General features: G+C 37.0%; 1 non-coding gene across 1 annotated transcript; it reads left to right on the forward strand.

Annotated features, from left to right (window-relative positions):
* Positions 1 to 2,250: 2,250 nt before the first annotated feature.
* Positions 2,251 to 2,358, forward strand: LOC112781784 (small nucleolar RNA R71). Its single transcript, XR_003192543.1, has one exon. It is a non-coding gene; the product is annotated as a small nucleolar RNA R71 (small nucleolar RNA).
* The last annotated feature ends 3,415 nt before the right edge of the window (positions 2,359 to 5,773 follow it).

Consider the following 5,773-nt stretch of genomic DNA (forward strand, 5'->3'; position numbering starts at 1 on the left):
GGTTTTGGAGGAGTAATGGAGGTGATTGGTGAAGGGTATTTGTGGAAGAGAGTTATGAAAAGGTGTGAAGAGGAGAGAATAAGTGGTGGGGATCCTGTGGGGTCCACAGATCCAGTGGGGCCAAGGACTTAACATCCCTACTCCAATTAGGCGTGTAAAACGCCCTTGCTGTGCAATCCTGGCATTTAACGCCAGATTGCTGCCTGTTTCTGGCGTTAAACGCCCAATTGTTGCTTGTTTCTGGTGTTTAACGCCAGGCAGATGCTTGTTTCTGGTGTTAAACGCCAGCTTGGTGCCTGTTTCTGGCGTTAAACGCCAGACAGATGCTTGTTTCTGGCGTTTAAATGCCAGACTGCTCTCCTCCAGGGTGTGTTGTTTTCAATGCTGTTTTTCATTCTATTTTTGATTTTTTTGTAATTTTTGTGACTTCACATGATTATCAACCTAAAGAAAACATAAAATAGCAATGGAAAATAAATATAATTAGATAACATTGGGTTGCCTCCCAACAAGCGCTTCTTTGATGTCAATAGCTTGACTGTGAGCTCTCATGGAGCCTCACAGATAATCAGAGCAAGGTTGGAACCTCCCAACACCAAACTTAGAGTTTGAATGTGGGGGTTCAACACCAAACTTAGAGTTTAGTTGTGGCCTCCCAACACCAAACTTAGAGTTTGACTGTGGGGGCTTTGGTTAACTCTGCAGTGAGAGAAGCTTTTCATGCTTTCTCTCCATGGTTACAGAAGGAGATCCTTGTGTTTTAAACACAAGGTTATCCTCATTCAGTTGAAGGATCAATTCTCCTCTGTCCACATCAATCACAGCTCTTGCTGTGGCTAGGAAGGATCTTCCAAGGATGATGGATTCATCCTCATCCTTTCCAGTATCCAGGATTATGAAATCAGCAGGGATGTAAAGGCCTTCAACCTTTACTAGCACGTCCTCTACTTGTCCATAAGCCTATTTTCTTGAGTTGTCTGCCATCTCTAATGAGATTCTGGCAGCTTGCACCTCAAAGATTCCCAGTTTCTCCATTACAGAGAGTCGCATGAGGTTTATCCCTGATCCAAGGTCACATAGAGCCTTCTCAAAGGTCATGGTGCCTATGGTACAAGGTATTAAGAACTTTCCAGGATCCTGTTTCTTCTGAGGCAATGTCAGTTGATCCAGATCACTCAGTTCATTGATGAGCAAGGGAGGTTCATCTTCCCAAGTCTCATTACCAAATAATTTGGCATTCAGCTTCATGATTGCACCAAGGTACTTGGCAACTTGCTCTTCAGTAACATCCTCATTCTCTTTAGAAGAAGAATACTCATCAGAGCTCATGAAGGATAGAAGGGGGTTCAACAGAATCTCTATGGCCTCTAGATCAGCCTCAGATTCTTTTGGTTCCTTAGAGGAAAACTCCTTGTTGATCACTGGATATCCCAGGAGGTCTTCCTCACTGGGATTCACGTCCTCTCCCTCCCTTATAGGTTTGGCCATGATGGTTAATTTAATGGCCTTGCACTCTCTCTTTAGATTTTCTTCTGTATTGCTTGGGAGAGTACTAGGAGGGATTTCAGTGACTCTTTTACTCAGCTGGCCCACTTGTGCCTCCAGATTTCTAATGGAGGACCTTGTTTCATTCATGAAACTTAGAGTGGCCTTAGATAGATCAGAGACTATGCTTGCTAAGCTAGATGGATTCTGCTCAGAACTCTCTGTCTTTTGCTGAGTGGATGATGGAAAAGGCTTGCTATTGCTAAACCTGTTTCTTCCACCATTATTAAAGCCTTGCTGAGGCTTTTGTTGATCCTTTCATGAGAAATTTGGATGATTTCTCCATGAGGAATTATAGGTGTTTCCATAGGGTTCCCCCATGTAATTCACCTCTGCTATTGCAGGGTTCTCAGGATCATAAGCTTCTTCTTCAGAAGATGCCTCTTTAGTACTGTTGGATGATTCCTTCAATCCATTCAAACTCTGAGAGATCATATTGACTTGTTGAGTCAATATTTTATTCTGAGTCAATATGGCATTTAGAGTATCAATTTCAAGAACTCCCTTCCTCATAGGCGTCCCATTATTCACAGGATTCCTTTCAGAAGTGTACATGAACTGGTTATTTGCAACCATGTCAATGAGCTCTTGAGCTTCTGCAGGCGTTTTCTTTAGGTGAATGGATCCACCTGCAGAATAGTCCAATGACATCTTAGATAGTTCAGACAGACCATCATAGAAGATATCCAGGATGGTCCATTCTGAAAGCATGTCAGAAGGACACCTTTTGGTCAGTTCCTTGTATCTCTCCCAAGCTTCATAGAGGGATTCACCTTCCTTTTGTCTGAAGGTTTGAATATCCACTCTAAGCTTGCTAAGCTTTTGAGGAGGAAAGAACTTAGCTAAGAAAGCCGTGACCAGCTTATCCCAAGAGTTCAGGCTGTCTTTAGGTTGAGAGTCCAACCAAATTCTAGCTCTGTCTCTTATAGCAAATGGGAAAAGCATAAGCCTGTAGACCTTAGGATCAACCCCATTGTTCTTAACAGTATCACAGATCTGCAAGAATTCAGTTAAGAACTGAAAAGGATCTTCAGATGGAAGTCCATGAAACTTGCAGTTCTGTTGCATCAGAGAAACTAATTGAGGTTTAAGCTCAAAGTTGTTTGCTCCAATGGCAGGAATTGAGATGCTTCTTCCATGTAAATTGGAATTTGGTGCAGTAAAGTCACCAAGCATCTTCCTTGCATTGTTATTATTTTCGGCCATGTTTTCTTCTTTTTCAAAAATTTCTGTCAAATTTTCTCCAGAGAGTTGTGTTTTGGCTTCCCTTAGCTTCCTCTTCAGAGTCCTTTTCAGGTTTAGGATCAGCTTCAATAAGAATGTTCTTATCCTTGTTCCTGCTCATATGAAAAAGAAGAAAACAGAAAAGAAAATATGGAATCCTCTATGTCACAGTATAGAGATTCCTGTATGTGAGTATAAGAATAGAAGAATAGAAGAAGAGAAATTCGAACACCAAGAGGAAGAGAGGGTTCGAATTTTGAGATGAAGAGAAGTGTTAGTAAATAAATAAATAATTAGAAGAAGATGAGAGAGAGGGAATTTCGAAAATTAATTAAATTGAAAATAAAATTTAAAGTTAAATTTTGAAAATTAAAATTGAAATCAAATTAAATTAAAAATTAAAACAATTATTTATATATAAAAAAAAGAAATTTGAAAAAGGGGGAAGGGATTTTCGAAAATTAGAGAGAGAGAATTAGTTAGATAATTTTGAAAAAGATAAGAATCAATTAAAAAGTCAAGTGGTTAATTGAAAAAGATTTGAAAATCAAATTTGAAAAGATAAGAAGTTAGATAAGATTTTGAAATTAATTTTGAAAAAGATGTGATTGAAATTTATTTTGAAAAAGATTTGAAAAAGAAATTTAAAAAAGATTTGATTTTGAAAATTAAAGTTGATTACTTGACTAACAAGAAACTAAAAAGATATGATTCTAGAGTTTAAAGATTGAACTTTTCTTATTAGGCAAGTAACAAACTTAAAAATTTTGAATCAATCACATTAATTGTTAGTAAAGATTTTGAAAGTTTAGAACAAAATAAGAAAAAGATTTTGAAAATCAATCATAAAGTTTTCGAAAAAAGGAAAAATTGAAAAAGATTTTATTTTTTAAAAAGATTTGAAAAAGATAGAATTTTTAAATTGAAAATTTGATTTGACTCATAAGAAACAACTAAATTTTAAAAAATTTTGAAAAAGTCAACTCAAATTTTCGAAAATTTATGAGTGAAAAAGGGAAAGATATTTTTTTTATTTTTGAATTTTTAATGATGAAAGAGAAAAATATCAAAAAAACTCAAAACATGAAAATTATGAATCAAAACAAGAAAAATATGCAAGAACACTTTGAATGCAAAGATGAACACCAAGAACACTTTGAAGATCATGATGAACATCAAGTATGTATTTTTGAAAAATTTTCAAGAAAAGAAAACATGCAAGACACCAAACATAAAAATTTTTATTCTTTAGACATTAATAATTCAAGAATGCATATGAAAAACAAGGAAAGACACAAAATAAGAAAATATGAAGATCAAACAAGAAGACTGGCCAAGAACGACTTGAAGATCATGAAGAATGCAATGCATGAAATTTTTGAAAATAATTTTTTAGAAAATTAAAAAGATACAATTGACACCAAACTTAAAACTTGACTCTAGACTCAAACAAGAAACACAAAATATTTTTGGTTTTATGATTTTATAATTTTTTGGATTTTTTTTCGAAAATTATTTTGGAAAAACGAAAAAGAGAGAGAAAATATTTTTTTTCGAAAATACTAAAAATAATAAAAATAAAAGCTTAAAATTAAAATAAAATTACCTAATCTGAGCAACAAGATGAACAGTCAGTTGTTCAAACTCGAACAATCCCCGGCAACGGCACCAAAAACTTGGTGCGCGGAAATCATGACGGTTCCATTCCTTGGTAACGGCGCTGAAAACTTTATACGCACGTTCATAATCTTAATTCTTTGTCACAACTTCGCACAACTAACCAGCAAGTGCACTGGGTCATCCAAGTAATAGACCTTACGTGAGTAAGGGTCGATCCCACGGAGATTGTCGGCTTGAAGCAAGCTATGGTCACCTTGTAAATCTCGGTCAGGCAGATTCAAATGGTTTTATGAATTGATAAGTAAAAGATAAATAAAATATAACTAGGATAGAGATACTTATGTAATTCATTGGCGAGAATTTCAGATAAGCGTATAGAGATGCTTTCGTTCCTCTGAACCTCTGCTTTCCTGCTGTCTTCATCCAATCATTCCTACTCCTTTCCATGGTAAGCTTTATGTAGGGCATCACCGTTGTCAATGGCTACATCCCATCCTCTCTGTGAAAATGGTCCAATGCGCTGTCACTGCATGGCTAATCATCTGTCGGTTCTCGATCATATTGGAATAGGATTTACTATCCTTTTGCGTCTGTCACTACGCCCAGCACTCGCGAGTTTGAAGCTCGTCACAGCCATCCCTTCTCGGATCCTACTCGGAATACCACAGACAAGGTTTAGACTTTTCGGATCTCAAGAATGGCCGTCCATGGGTTCTAACTTATACCATGAAGATTCTAATATCTCGGACTCGGTCCTCTGTATTAGATATCTAAGAGATACTCATTCTAGCTTGTTTGCATGTAGAACGGAAGTGTTTGTCAGGCACGCGTTCATAGGTGAGAATGATGATGAGCGTCACATAATCATCACATTCATCATGTTCTTGGGTGCGAATGGATATCTTAGAAAAGGAATAAGCTTGAATTGAATAGAAAAACAGTAGTACTTTGTATTAATTCATGAGGAACAGCAGAGCTCCACACCTTAATCTATGAAGTGTAGAAACTCTACCGTTGAAAATACATAAGTGATAAGGTCCAGGCATGGCCGAATGGCCAGCCCCTAAAACGTGATCAAAGGATCAAAAGATAATCCAAAGATGTAAATACAATAGTAAAAAGTCATATTTATGCTAAACTAGTTACTAGGGTTTACAGAAATGAGTAAATGATGCAGAAATCCACTTCTGGAGCCCACTTGGTGTGTGCTTGGGCTGAGCATTGAGCTTTACACGTGTAGAGGCTTCTCTTGGAGTTGAACGACAGTTTGTAACCTGTTTCTGGCGTTTAACTCCACTTTGCAACCTGTTTCTGGCGTTTAACTCCAGAATGCAGCATGGAACTGGCGTTGAACGCCAGTTTGCGTCATCTAAACTTGGGAAAA

Source organism: Arachis hypogaea, chromosome 19, assembly GCF_003086295.3.
Source record: "Arachis hypogaea cultivar Tifrunner chromosome 19, arahy.Tifrunner.gnm2.J5K5, whole genome shotgun sequence".
Lineage (NCBI taxonomy): Eukaryota > Viridiplantae > Streptophyta > Magnoliopsida > Fabales > Fabaceae > Arachis > Arachis hypogaea.